The 15,819-nt window shown below is 43.0% G+C and overlaps 1 long non-coding RNA gene across 1 annotated transcript; it reads right to left on the bottom strand.

The window, feature by feature from the left end:
* Positions 1-4,524: 4,524 nt before the first annotated feature.
* LOC144479289 (uncharacterized) lies at positions 4,525-11,749 on the bottom strand. The gene is made up of 3 exons (XR_013495491.1): positions 11,636-11,749; positions 9,292-9,367; positions 4,525-4,572 (listed from the first exon to the last, which is right to left on the bottom strand). It is a non-coding gene; the product is annotated as an uncharacterized LOC144479289 (long non-coding RNA).
* Positions 11,750-15,819: the final 4,070 nt, after the last annotated feature.

The following is a 15,819-nucleotide window of genomic DNA, read 5'->3' as shown; positions in this document are numbered from 1 at the left end:
CAGTGGATACTGAACCCAGTGGACACGAAACTCAGTGGACACTGAGCCCAGTGGATGCTGAATCCAGTGGACACTGAGCCCAGTGGGTGATGAATTCAGCGGACACTGGGCCAGTGGATATCGAACCCAGTGGACATTGAAACCAATGGTCATTGAACCCAGTGGGCACTGAGCCCATTGGGGACTGAATCCAGTGGACTTTGAACCCAGTGGGCATCGAACCCAGTGGGCACTGAACCCAGTGGATATTGAACCCAGTGGACATTGAACCCAATGGGCATTGAACCCAGTGAACACTGAACCCAGTGGACACTGAATCCAGTGGACAGTAAACCCAGCAGACACTGAGCCCAGTGGAGACTGAATCCAGTGGATACTGAACCCAATGGACACTGAACCCAGTGGACATTGAACCCAGTGGGGACTCGAATTTCTTGGATCTTTTTGAACAAATGTTTACAGAACATCTAGATCTTATCTATGGATTCCAGGATTCTAAAATAAGTGGTTGGAATCACTGCTTGTGATCCTCCAAAATTCCCCAGATTCTGTCACAATTGTCAACTGGAAGGTAACAAATGTAACATTGCTGTTCAAGAAAAGAGGGAAATTAAACCGGAAACTATAGACCAGTTCGTTGGAAAATGCTGAATACATTATTAAGGAAGTGCTAAGATCAGAAAATCATAACCTGCTTCGAGTCAACCAAGTTTTGTGAGGGAAATAATAGTTGGACAAACTACTGGAGTTTATTGAGGATGCAACTAGCATATAGATGGAGAGGAATCAGTGGAATTAATAAGTTTGAATTTTCAAAAGGCATTTAATAAGATTTTTTTTATTCACTCATGGGATGCGGATCAGTATTTATTGCCCATCCCTAACTACCCTTAAGGGTCAATCACATTGCTGTGGCTCTGGAGTCACATGTAGGCCAGACCATGTAAGGACAGCAGATTTCTTTTCCTAAAGGGCATTAGTGAACCAGATGCATTTTCAGTTTTTATCAGCAATGGTTTCGTGATCATGTTTAATTCCAGATTTTGGTTGAATTCAAATTTCATCATCTGCCATGGCGAGATTCGAACCTGGGTCCCCAGAGCATCACCCTGGCTCGCTGGTATACCAGTCCAGTGACATTAACACTATGCCACCGCCTCCGCACAAGATGCCACATGAAAAATATTGTTGTCCAAGATAAGGATTCATGGGATTGAGCTGATACATTAGTTGCCACACAAACAGGACACATATCCACGTCCAGGAGGATTATTCTGGGGACAGCGAGACAAACACAGTTCAAGTGGCTCCCTGCCCCAGTACACATTGGACCCCCTGATGTCCACAAGGAAAACATCCTCCTCAATGCACACCAGTGGCTGACAGCTAACTCCGCATTCCCATTAACATAGAACCCAAGCATCCATCTGAATCATAGAATCCTTACAGTGCAGAAGGAGGCCATTTGGCCCATTGAACCTGCATCGACCACAGTCCCACCCAACCATTCCCAATCCCTATAATCGCATGTATTTACCCTGCTTGTCCCTCTGACACTAAGGGGCAATTTAGCATGGCCAATCAACCTAACCCTCACATCTTTGGGATGTGGAAGGAAACCGGAGCACCCGAAGGAAACCCATACTGAAGTCCCGCAGCCCTTACTGAAGCACACCCCACACCCTACAAACTGACGACAGCCCCAGCTCTCGATAGCACCCCTTCACATTGACTGCAAACATCAACAACCGTGAACTGGTGACAGACCGAGTGGTAATGTCCCAGGATTCATCGTTCCATGGAAAATACGGACATTGAGGACTTTTCCCACAAGTACATAAGAACATAAGAACATAAGAAATAGGAGCAGGAGTAGGCCATCTAGCCCCTCGAGCCTGCCCCGCCATTCAATAAGATCATGGCTGATCTGACGTGGATCAGTACCACTTACCCGCCTGATCCCCATAACCCTTAACTCCCTTACCGATCAGGAATCCATCCATCCGTGCTTTAAACATATTCAGCGAGGTAGCCTCCACCACCTCAGTGGGCAGAGAATTCCAGAGATTCACCACCCTCTGGGAGAAGAAGTTCCTCCTCAACTCTGTCTTAAACCGACCCCCCTTTATTTTGAGGCTGTGTCCTCTAGTTTTAACTTCCTTACTAAGTGGAAAGAATCTCTCCGCCTCCACCCTATCCAGCCCCCGCATTATCTTATAAGTCTCCATAAGATCCCCCCTCATCCTTCTAAACTCCAACGAGTACAAACCCAATCTCCTCAGCCTCTCCTCATAATCCAAACCCCTCATCTCCGGTATCAACCTGGTGAACCTTCTCTGCACTCCCTCCAATGCCAATATATCCTTCCTCATATAAGGGGACCAATACTGCACACAGTATTCCAGCTGCGGCCTCACCAATGCCCTGTACAGGTGCATCAAGACAACCCTGCTTTTATATTCTATCCCCCTCGCGATATAGGCCAACATCCCATTTGCCTTCTTGATCACCTGTTGTACCTGCAGACTGGGCTTTTGCGTCTCATGCACAAGGACCCCCAGGTCCCTTTGCACGGTAGCATGTTTTAATTTGTTTCCATTGAGATAGTAATCCCATTTGTTATTATTTCCTCCAAAGTGTATAACCTCGCATTTATCAACGTTATACTCCATTTGCCATATCATAAGACCATAAGACCATAAGACATAGGAGCGGAAGTAAGGCCATTCGGCCCATCGAGTCCACTCCACCATTCAATCATGGTTGATTTCAACTCCATTTACCCGCTCTCTCCCCATAGCCCTTAATTCCTCGAGAAATCAAGAATTTATCAATTTCTGTCTTGAAGACGCTCAACGTCTCGGCCTCCACAGCCCTCTGTGGCAATGAATTCCACAGACCTACCACCCTCTGGCTGAAGAAATTTCTACTCATCTCTGTTCTAAAGTGACTCCCTTTTATTCTAAGGCTGTGCCCCCGCGTCCTAGTCTCCCCTGCTAATGGAAACAACTTCCCTACGTCCATCCTATCTAAGCCGTTCATTATCCTGTAAGTTTCTATCAGATCTCCCCTCAACCTCCTAAACTCCAATGAATATAATCCCACGATCCTCAGACGTTCATCGTATGTCAGGCCTACCATTCCTGGGATCATCTAATTTTTGGGCTTCATAGGCAGTTTGCTGTTTAAAATCCAACTGGCGATTGAGGCGGACACGCTGGGATCATTTAAGACTTATCTAGATAGCCACATGAACAGACTGGGAATAGAGGGATACAAACGAATGGTCTAGTTGGGCACATGAGCGGCGCAGGCTTGGAGGGCCGAAGGGCCTGTCCCTGTGCTGTATTGTTCTTTGTTCTTTGGTGAACCCCGAAGAAACAGAACTCCAGGCAGAACTCAAATCCCGTCTCTGCTGGAATATTTCCTATGATTGCCTGCAGAACTGACCCAATCTTTGTCTGCCTACTTCATCTGCAGTAGCAGCTCTGTAACTTAGTTCTTCAGCCAGCTGATCTTATGTGAAAGAACTCCCCCTTGGACTCTGGACTTGTGAACTAATATCCGTTTCTGTAGTCCTTGTATTGTGACTATTCATAGTTGTAAAACTTATTTTCTTTTCCCTTAATGTGCATGTGTGCGGTGCATGTGAACATGTTTGGAAAACATGTCACCACATAAGTTAAAAATTCAAAACACCTTTTGCTTACAGACAGGTGGTATGGGGAAATAAGCATAAGCCCGTCTCTCCTTTGTCCATAACAGTAGCTAACTTTACTTTAAATTAAATTTACAGTATTTGTTTCAACCACTCCTCTGGTAGCATTTTCCACATTTTGACCACACTCTGGGTAAAAAAAATCCCTATGGAGAACCTTAGGAGTCTGAGCTTGAGATCGAGGTTAATTAATATACATCCATGTTATTGAGATGATGCAGTTCTGCTAGCATCAGCTCCAGACACAACTAGGAAAGCCCAAATGTTAATACAAAACAGTCACAATTTATGTTCAGCTGATAGAAGCGTACCGCTGCCCAAGTACAATAACCATAATGGCTGCTCCATCTTCAGTAGGAATCCCAGGTGGTGCCAACAGTAGGATAAGCTCCTTATATTGATTTTTAAGTTTAAGTTTATTTATTAGTGTCACAAGTAGGGTTATATTAATACTGCAATGAAATTACTGTGAAAACCCCCTAGTCACCATACTCCAGCACCTGTCTGAGTACACTGAGGGAGATGACCAATGCACCTAACCAGAATGTCTTTCAGACTGTGGGAAGAAACCGGAGCACTCGGAGGAAACCCACACAGACACGGGGAGAAAGTGCAGACTCCGCACACACAGTGGCCCACGCCATGAATCGAACCCGGGTCCTTGATGCTGTGAGGCAGCAGTGCTGACCACTGTGCCACCATGTGGTGGTTGGCTGATTGTGTTGAAAGTAGGTAGAATACCAAACCCTACATGATTTTGAGTCAACCTTTCCCTGGGGAAGAATTATAAAAAGATTTGTAATACTCACTGGACTATCGTCTATAAAAATCAGTAACAAATGGTTCACAGTGTCCTTTAAAAAAAAAGGGAACAGCATTTGTACATCCATAATCAAGTACCTGAGAGTTTATTACACTGGAATATAATTAAATCAGAGAATGGACTCTCAAGGTTTAAATTTAACATTAACTGTCATCTAGATATTATTTTTGAAAATCATTAAAGAAACAACACAGGAAACTTTTAGGTTCAAGTCAATAACAACAAGGATCTCCCACAAACTGACCTCAGTTCAGATGGAAATTGTAAAGTACAGAAAATTGCCAATTTTAGTGCAAAATGAGACAAAAATGAAGTTAAATTGAGAAACATGATTGTGAAGGAGACATTTAACTATGAAGGAGTTCCTGTGGAACAATGCAATTAAACTGCTACCATAATGTTTTGATAACCTGAAGCATCAACTATTTCTCTCTGCATTCATGCTGCCTGACTTGCTGAATGTTTCCAGCAGTTTCAGTTTTATTTTATGGTACTATGCAGACTGATGAGATGCTACCGGTCAAAACAATAAATGGACATGGAATTTGTCTCTTGAACACTCAAGTGGAGGAGCAGAGAGGATAGAGTTCTCGTGCAACAGAGGCATGAACAAAATGGTTAGCAAGGAAGCACGTGAGATAATACAACAAAAGAGAAATAATGAAAAGATCATAATTTGAGGATGTGAATGATAAATGACAGTTTTAAAAGGGAGCAGAAAATACCTGAGGAATGGGAGCTGTTTACATTTTGAAGAGTGAGATGATCGTTTGGGAAAAAGATGGAAAATGGATAGGGCTGTAGGTCAAAGATCAAGTGACAAAGACTGAATGACATGATGGGATGGACAGATATAACATTAGGTGGTGATACAATTCACCAATACAGACAGTAAAGTGCAGAATGCACTGGTCATCAAGCTCCAAGCAAGAGAGGCACAAGACAGAGAGAAGGCTCTCTGTTAATATAGTTAATATGTTTGGTAAATAGAATTATGTCAGAAGGAATATGACATTTTGCTCTCACTTTTTACTTCTGTTTCATTCTCCATGTGAATAATTGACAAGATGGAAGGTGAAGGAAACAAGGCAATGAAGTGTTGGAAAGTAAAGAAACTTTACCCCACTTTCACCAATACAAGAAAACACGAGGTTGCATTAATAGAATAGAAAGCATAAGGAATAGGAATAGGCCATGTGGCCCTTCAAGCCTTCTCTGCCATTCAGTAAAATCTGGCTGATCTTATCGAAGCCTTAGCTCTACTTTCCTGTCTACCATAACCCACAACCCCCTTGCATATTAAAAGTCTGTCCAACGCAGCCTTACATATATTCAATTACACAGCCGCCACTGCTCTCTCTGATACAGAATTCCACGATCCGCAAATAAATTTCCCCACATCTCCATCTTAAATGAAAGACATCTCATTCTGAAAGTGTGGCCCCAGTTCCAGATTCCCCATGAGGGGAAACATCTTCTCAGCAGCTATTTTTCTAGCCCTCTCAATCTTGTATGCTTCAATAAGATCACCTCTCATTCTTCTAAATTCATAGAATCATACAGCGCAGAACAGGCCCTTTGGCCCATCAAGTCTGCAACGACACATTAGAAACACCTAAACTCCCACCTAATCCCATCTGCCAGCACTTGGCCCATAGCTCTGAATGTTATGATGTGCCAAGTGCTCATCCAGATATCTTTTAAAGGATATGAGGCAACCCGCTTCTACCACCCCCCCCAGGTAGTGCATTCCAGATCCTCACCATCCTCTGGGTAAAAATGATTTTCCTCACATTCCCCCTAAACCTCCTGCCCCTCACCTTGAACCTATGTCCCCTTGTGATTGACCCTTCAACTAAGGGGAACAGTTGCACCTTATCCATTCTATCCATGTCTCTTAGAATCTTGTACAACTTGATCAGGTCACCCTTCAGTCTTATCCGCTCCAATGAAACAACCCAAGTCTGCGCAACCTTTCTTCAAAGCTGAAATGTTCCATCCCAGGCAGCATCCTGGTTAATCTGCTCTGCACCCCCTCCAGTGCAATCACATCTTTCCAATAACATGGCAACCAGAACTGTACACAGTACTCTATCTGTGGCCTCACCAAAGTTCCATACAACTCCAACATGACTTCCCTGCTTTTGTAATCTAGGCCTTGATTGACAAGGACAAGTGTCCCATATGCCGTTTTCACCACCCTTTAGACCAGCACCAACCACCAACTAAGGGGGGATCTTATTGAAACTTACAGGACACTGAGGTCTGGATAGAGTGGACGTGGAGAGGATATTTCCACTAGTAGGAAAAACTAGAACCAGAGGGCAAAACCTCAGGCTAAAGGGACGATCCTTTAAAACAGAGATGAGGAGGAATTTCTTCAGCCAGAGAGTGGTGAATCTGTGGAATTCTTTGATTCTTGAATAAGGGGATCAGGGGTTCTGGAGAAAAGGCAGGAGAATGGGGATGAGAAAAATATCAGCCATGATCGAATGGCGGAGCAGACTCGATGGGCCGAGTGGCCTAATTCTGCTCCTATGTTTTATGGTCCAACTCCAATAAGTATAGGCCCAGCCGGCTCAACCTTTCATCATAAGCCAACCCCTTCATCCTAGGAATTAACCTAGTAAACCAAAACTGTACACAATACTCTAGGTACGGTCTCACTAATTCTCTGCAAGGTTGTAGCAAGACTTCTCTACTTTTATACACCATTTCCCTTGCAATCAAGGCCAACCTTCCCATTTGGCTTCTTAATTATTTTCTGTACCTGTATGCTAACATTGTGTGATTCGTGTACAAGGATACGCAGATGTCTTTGTACCGCAGCATTCTGTAATAATTCTCCATTCAAATAATATTCTGCTTTTCTATTCTTCCTAACCAATATGCACAATCTTACATCTTCCCCACTCCATCTGCCAATTTCTTCCCCACTCACTTCACCTTTCTATGTCTTTTGCAGACTTTATTCCTCCTCACAACCCAACTTACACATATATATTGTAAAACGGTAAAGCCCTGCACTAATCTTTTTGGCACCCTATTAGTTAGTATGCCAATTAGAAGTGACTCATTTATCCTGTCTTGGATAATAATTTTTTATGTGGCATCTGTGGAATACCTTTTACAAAATCCAAATACACATCTATCAGTTCCCTTTAATGTAAAACAAAATCTATAATACTTCAGAGGGGTAACAATGAAGATTGGGCAAAGGTGGAAGGTTTAGAAAAGATTAACAACTGGTCAAATAGGAGCTTATGAAAGATGAACTTCAAAAAGTGTGTAGGCTGTTAAGAGAAATTAAATCTGAAGGTAACAAATAGGGTTGGGATCAAGTTATGAGATTGATATAGGGTGCAGGTGTGAGATGCAAAAGACAGAAGTAAACAATCTTGGTAAACAGGATGAAAGTTTGAAATTTAATTCTTGGTTGAACAAGAGATCACTATTGTGGAATATTTGGCAAGAGCAGTCAGGGACATGAAAGAAAATCCTGATAACTAAATGGAACAAATATTGTATCATTCAAACATCATACAATATAGCACACAAGAAACAATACTTTTCACTGTATACTAATACATGTGACAATAATAAATCAAACCACTGACAGCACAGCAATAGCTGAGAAGTAGAATGAAATTGTGGAGAGGTACAAGTGGATGTAATGAGCATATATATGGCACCCAATGCTACAATTATAGATAATGTCACCATATGAAAAGAAAGCAGATGAAGATGGAACCTTGGGCACTTGCCCATTTTCAGACAGGACAAGCCATTATTGGAGGTTTGGTGGCAGCATGAGGATAGGCAACAGTGGAACCATGCATAAAATGTGTTTGAACTATTTTTGTGTTTGGGACTGCTTAGTGGGGACCACATATAAATAAAAAAAACTGTTCTTATTAATTTGCCTGGATCTCAAAGCTATTGATACTTGGATATTCTAATTTAAGAATCACTCACCATTAAAAAAAGTGTGACAAATGAGCTTCAATAGAGATAAGTGAGAGCAGTACCAGTGAAAAAGTAGTAATGGTTAATACAGTCATAATAAAAGCAAAAACTGGAGCTCAATTCTGGAAGAAAGAACTGGAGAGCAAAGTTACATTAAATTTGAACAGAAATTTGTTTAGATGTGAGACTGTGAACAATCTGGTGTCTATATTGGAAAAAGACAGAGGTACTGGAGAAGGCTTACTCCAATGAAAACCAGTTAGTCATTGCGGTGGTAAATTACACGGTCTTGCCACTCTTCAATAATTAACGGTGGGATTTTAGCTATGCACGCTCCAAGACTGGAAATTCCCTCTGAGGTCAACGGGGCAGTGTTCATGATTGAAGAGTGGCAAGAACGTGTAATTTACCACCACAATGACTGAGGCAACGAGCATTGATACAATTAAAATGAAGCTAGGTAAACGTATGAAAATAAGATGAAGGGTGGCAAAGGCTTGTGTGGAACATGAACACATGGACATAGCTAAGAATCTTTTGAACCAAATGGCCTATTTCTGAGTTGCAAGTACTTTACAATTTTGGAACCCAAGCCAGTTCAAACATTTTAATTCAAAATTCAAAGTAAGAATTATCAGGGCAAAGAGAACCATGCTGGATGTCATGAGCACAGCTGCATGCAGAACATATATCTCAAACTCCATTTATATTCATTTTCAAGTACGTTTTATTGAAGACTTTTGGTCAAACAATTAACCAGTTTAGTCTAAACAAAGATATTTACCGGATCAGCCAAGAAGTCCAGAGAGGGAAGAAACACTGACCCAGCCAGAATTTCTTGAATCAATAGGGCTAGAGATCTAGACATCAAACAGAGGAAACCGTCACCCGCTGCACATCCTGTACGAGACTAATATGCAAGTGCACAATCCATATACAAGCTTATAGTTTCTTCCCTCATTAACTGGGACCCTTCTAAATGGTGAATTGATCCAATATATTTATGTGGATGGATTTAAATTTATTAATGACATGTCACAAGATTGTTTCAAATTTCAGATTAAGTTAATAAACTATTGCATCCTCACAACAGTCTCTTCCAAAAGTCCAACCGTGGGGTGCAGAACAATGAATAATCTCGACTTGCATTGCAATACATTTCAAATCACTTGAGCAGTTTTCTTACAACAATTTACATTTATATAGCACCTCTAATGTAGAAAAAGATACTGCAAGGTGATCAGGAAATGAACAACAAGTCAAAAGGAAGGAAGTGGGGTATGTGATCAAAAGATTGGTGAAAGATATGGACTTTCAGGAGAATTTGAATAGTGTGGAGAAGGAAGTGTTTTAGGGAAGGAATTCCACACCCTTAAAATTGCAATTCCACAACTGAAGGACACTGCCAACAATAGTGGGTTGAAGGGGGGTGCACAAGAAGTCTGAATCAGAAGAAGTGTGTTTTAGGGGCTGTGGGACTGAAGAAGATTAAGGAGGGACAAATCCATGAACAGATTTGAACACAAGGATGAGAAATTTACATCTGAGATAACAGCCAATCAAGTCTTCAGACATCCTGGGAAAGTATTGACAATGCCCAAAGCTCAAGCACAACTTTTGTCGAAAAAAAATCCTCCTTTCCACCGTTCAATTGAGGTTGACGAAGGAAAAGCGGTAGATGTGGTTTACATGGACTTCAGCAAGGCGTTCGATAAGGTCCCCCATGCAAGACGTCTCGAGAAAGTGAGAGGGCATGGGATCCAAGGGGCTATTGCCTTGCCTGCAGAAGGCAGAGAGTGGTTGTATTTGGGTCTTTTTCTAAAATGGAGGTCAGTCACCAGTGGAGTGCCCCAAGGATCTGTTCTGGGACCCTTGCCGTTCGTCATTTTCATAAATGACCTGGATGAGGAAGTGGAGGGATGGGTTGGTAAGTTTGCCGACGACACGAAGGTTGGTGGTGTTGTGGATAGTTTGGAGGGATGCCAGAAGCTGCAGCGTGACATAGATAGGATGCAAGACTGGGCGGAGAAGTGGCAGATGGACTTCAACCCGGATAAATGTGTAGTGATACATTTTGGCAGGTCGAATGGGATGAAGGAGTATAATATCAAGGGTAAGACTCTTAGCAGTGTAGAGGATCAGAAGGACCTTGGGGTCCGGGTCCATAGGTCTCTTAAATCAGCCTCGCAGGTAGAGGAGGTGGTTAAGAAGGCATATGGTGTGCTGGCCTTCATCAATCGAGGGATTGAGTTTAGGAGTCAGGAGATAATGATGCAGCTTTATAAGACCCTCGTCAGACCCCACTTGGAGTACTGTGCTCAGTTCTGGTCGCCTCATTACAGGAAGGATGTAGAAATTATTGAAAGGGTGCAGAGAAGATTTACAAGGATGTTGCCTGGATTGGGTGGCATGCCTTATGAGGATAGGTTGAGGGAGCTCAGTCTTTTCTCCTTGGAGAGACGAAGGATGAGAGGTGACCTGACAGAGGTGTACAAGATGTTGAGAGGTATAGATCGGGTGGATTCTCGGAGGCTTTTTCCCAGGGCTGAAATGGTTGCTACGAGAGGACACAGGTTTAAGGTGGTGGGGAGTAGGTACAGAGGAGATGTCAGGGTTAAGTTTTTCACTCAGAGGGTGGTGGGTGAGTGGAATTGGCTGCCATCAGTGGTGGTGGAGGCAAACTCGATAGGGTCTTTTAAGAGACTTCTGGATGAGTACATGGGACTTAATAGGATTGAGGGTTATAGGTAAGCCTAGGTAGGTAGGTAGGGACATGACCGGCGCAACTTGTGGGCCGAAGGGCCTGTTTGTGCTGTGGTTTTTCTATGTTCTAATTGCTACGTCCTAATGTTAATAAAATATATTTTAAAAATGACACGAAGGAGAAGTACCCAAAATTTTAGGTCATCAATCAAGTTTCAAAAGCAAGCAACTCTATTTAAATACCTGGTCAGAACTTCAAGTTAAAAACTTCTGAATATAGAAATATTACAGAAAATATTGTTATAGGGAGATAGTAGCAAAGAGTCAATTCTGTTTACAGTATCTTTTAGTAAACAAAACTTGCCATTAAGCATATGTTTCATATTCCACAGTATGTAACAGAAAATAAAATGTCAGCAGAGTACCTGCATTCTGTGGCTTTTGGCGGTAGAATGTATGGGAACAGCAACTCGGTTAATTTCCTGAGATACAGGAGTTCATCCCTGCGACTTCTCAGAGCCAGGTGCAGATCTGGCCCATATTTTTCCAGTGCAGCTTGTTGTAAATATTCACTATGTTTCACTGAAATAAAAGAAACTCACTTAAATACACCCGACAGGTAAAGTCGCCATAGTCCCAGATGACCATAGGCTGCTCTCCTCTTTGAGGGACAGAGCTGATTGGTGGTGATTTAACCTGAAGGTCACCATACCTCAGGCAAGGTTAAAAGGCAGGGGCTTCATGAATAACCTCAGCCAGTACAGGAATTGAACCCATGCTATTGGCATTGGTCTGCATCACTAACCATTTATCCAGTCAACTGAGCTAAACTGACCCGCAAACAATCTATGACTCTAGTTCTGAAACGACAGTTGATAGAACACAATTGGGGAACAATCCATGATATCTGCACACCGGACAATGCTCCAAACTAGAGATGAAAATAAAATAATTTTAATCTCAGAAATATCAGTATAGAAAGAATATTTAAAATCTCTAAAAAGGTATAAAAGTTGAGTATTTACTTGTATACTTGCAATAATGAATGGGCAAGTTGACTGTTCAATCTTCAAACTCCTGAGATACAACACTTGCTTTTAAAAGTTTTCTAGTCTATATAAGTTGCAAGATTGAATTTGATATAACTATCGCCAGCAATTACCAACCCCAACGCCTCCTGATCGGCAAACCCCCTCCCCGCCACCCGATCACCGGCCCCAGCCCCAATCACCTGCTCCAGCGACCAGCCCCGATGTCGAGATCCCCCCCTTCTCGCCCTTTCTACCCACCTCCCCAGCCCCCAAAATCTGGCTCCGCCCCAAGCTGACTGTGCCAAGCTCGCACTGCCCAAGGGGCTCTGTCCACCCCCGCCCCCGACTACCTGGGGGATTCAATGGCCTCCAGTCTCACCGGCGAGACCATCACATCTGGTCCCCATTGGTGGGGATCATTGGTGATTCTAACCAGTGAGGACCTCCACCGGCAAGGTTGAAAAGCTAACTGGGCTTGGACTATTGCATCCCAGGCTCATTAATGATGCCAAAATGATCTAATACACACATAAATCAGCCTTCCCGGGTGTGGGGCTGATTACGTTGGCAGAATGGGGCTGGCAAGGTTGGTAAAGGCAGGAAATCGAGTGAGCGCCCAATTTTCTGCCCCTCAATCATATTTCCTGCACTGCTATACTACTCGATTAGCGCAGCGGGGTGCAAGAGTCCATCCATAGAGTTTTATAGCGTGCAAAAAGGTCCTTCAGCCAATCGTGGCCGCTCCAGCCATCAAACTCCTATCCACTTCCTCGTACAGTATATAGTGGAACCTACGATGAAGCAAACTATCCTACATCTGGTCCTGTGTAATGAGTCAGGAATGATCTCACAGTTAGGATTCTCTCGGAAGGAGTGATCACAATATGGTTAAATTTAAAATACAGATGGAGGGTAAGAAGGTAAAATTCAATACCAGTGTCTTGTGCTTAAACAAAGGAGACTACAATAGGATGAGGGAGGAGTTGGTTAAGGTAGATTGGGAGCAAAGATTTTATGGTGGTACACTTGTGAAACAGTGGAGGACTTTCAAAGTGATTTTTCAGTGTTCAGCAAAAGTATATACCAGTGAAAAGGAAGGACTTCAGGAAAAGGCATAATCAGCCATGAATATCTAAAGAAATAAAGAAGGGCATCAAATTGAAATAAAACGCATTCAAAGTAGCAAAGATTATTGGGAAACTAGAGGATTGGGAAATATTTAAAGATCAACAGAAAGCCACAAAAAAGCTATAAAGAAAAGTAAGATAGATTATGAGAGTAAACTAGCTCAGAATATTTTTAAAAAGCACAAGTTTCTACAAATACATAAAACAAAAAAGAGTGGCTAAGGTAAACATTGGTCCTTTAGAGGATGAGAAGGGAGATTTAATAATGGGAAATGAGAAAATGGCCGAGGCATTGAACAGGTATTTTGTGTCGGTCTTCATGGTGGAAGACACAAATAACATGCCAGAAATTGATGACAAGGAGGCTATGGCAGGTGAGGACCTAGAAACTATTATCACTAAAGAGGTCGTGTTAGACAAGCCAAAGTCTCCTGGCCCTGATGGAATGCATCCCAGGGCACTAAGAGAGATGGTGGGGAAAATAGCAAATGTGCTCGTGGTAATTTACCAAACTTTACTGCACACTGGGTGGTTGCAGCAGAAAACAGCAAATGTGCCGCCACTGCTTAAAAAAGGGGATAGACAAAAGGTGGGTAACTATAGGCCGGTTAGCTTAAATTCTGTAGTGGAGGAAATGTTTGAATCTATCAAGGAAGAAATAGTGAGACATCTGGATAGAAACTGTCCCATTGGGCAGACACAGCATGGGTTCATGAAAGACAGGTCATGTTTAACTAATTTACTGGAATTCTTTGAGGACATTACAAGCGCGGTGGACAATGGGGAGTCTGTGGATGTGATGCATCTGGATTTCCGAACTTGTTGGATTTTTATGAAGATGTGACTAGTGCGGTTGACGGAAGGGAACCGGTGGATGCGGTGTTTTTGGATTTCCAAAAGGCGTTTGATAAGGTGCCTCACAAAAGGTTGCTGAAGAAGATTGGGTCACACGGAGTTGGGGGTCGGATGTTAGCGTGGATTGGCTATCCGACAGAAAGCAGAGAGTCAGAATAAATGGGTGCTTTTCTGGTTGGCAGATGGTAACTAGTGGCGTGCCGCATGTATCGGTACTGGGGCCTCAACTATTTACCATTTATATAGATGATCTGGAGGAGGGGACTGAGTGTAGGATAACAAAGTTTGCAGACGACACAAAGATAAGTGGAAAAGTGAATCGTGTGGTGAAGTGAAAAGTGAATCGTGTAGAAGGTCTGCAGAGAGATTTGGACAGGCTGAGTGAGTGGGCGAGGATCTGGCAGATGGAGTATAACGTTGACAAATGCGAGGTTATTCGCTTGAGGAAATAATAGCAAATTGGATTATTATCTAAATGGAAAAAAATTACGACATGCTACTGTGCAAAGGGACCTGGGGGTCCTTGTGCATGAGACGCAAAAACCCAGTCTGCAGGTGCAACAGGTGATCAAGAAGGCAAATGGGATGTTGGCCTATATCGCAAGGGGGATTTGCCATATCCTCGCCCACTCACTCAGCCTGTCCAAATCTCTCTGCAGATCTTCTCCGTCCTCCACACGATTCACTTTTCCACTTATCTTTGTGTCGTCTGCAAACTTCGTTACCCTACACTCCGTCCCCTCCTCCAGATCATCTATATAAATGGTAAATAGTTGCGGCCCGAGTACCGATCCCTGCGGCACGCCACTAGTTACCTTCCTCCAACCGGAAAAACACCCATTTATTCCGACTCTTTGCTTCCTGTCGGATAGCCAGTCCCCAATCCACTTTAACACACTACCCCCAACTCCGTGTGCCCTAATCTTCTTCAGCAGCCTTTTATGGGGCACCTTATCAAACGCCTTTTGGAAATCCAAAAACACCGCATCCACCTGTTCTCCTCCATCAACCGCCCTAGTCACATCTTCATAAAAATCCAACATGTTCGTCAAGCACGACTTTCCCCTCATGAATCCATGCTGCGTCTGATTGATCGAACCATTTCTATCCAGATGCCCTGCTATCTCCTCTTTAATAATGGATTCCAGCATTTTCCCTACTACAGACGTTAAGCTGACCGGCCTATAGTTACCCGCCTTTTGTCTCCTTCCTTTTTTAAACAGCGGCGTAACATTAGCCGTTTTCCAATCAACCGGCACTACCCCAGAATGCAACGAGTTTTGATAAATAATCACTAACGCATCCACTATTACCTCTGACATTTCTTTCAATACCCTGGGATGCATTCCATCTGGACCCGGGGACTTGTCCACCTTCAGTCCCATTAGTCTACCCAGCACTGCCTCTCTGGTAACATTAATTGTATTAAGTATTTCTCCTGCTGCCAACCCTCTATCGTTAATATTTGGCAAACTATTTGTGTCCTCCACCGTGAAGATCGACACAAAAAACTTATTTAAAGACTCAGCCATATCCTCATTTCCCACTATTAACTCCCCCCTCTCGTCCTCCAAGGGTCCAACATTCACTCCAGCC

This window comes from Mustelus asterias, chromosome 25, assembly GCF_964213995.1.
Source record: "Mustelus asterias chromosome 25, sMusAst1.hap1.1, whole genome shotgun sequence".
Lineage (NCBI taxonomy): Eukaryota > Metazoa > Chordata > Chondrichthyes > Carcharhiniformes > Triakidae > Mustelus > Mustelus asterias.
The sequence above is the reverse complement of the archived record's forward strand: the minus strand, read 5'-3'. Positions and strand labels throughout refer to the sequence as shown.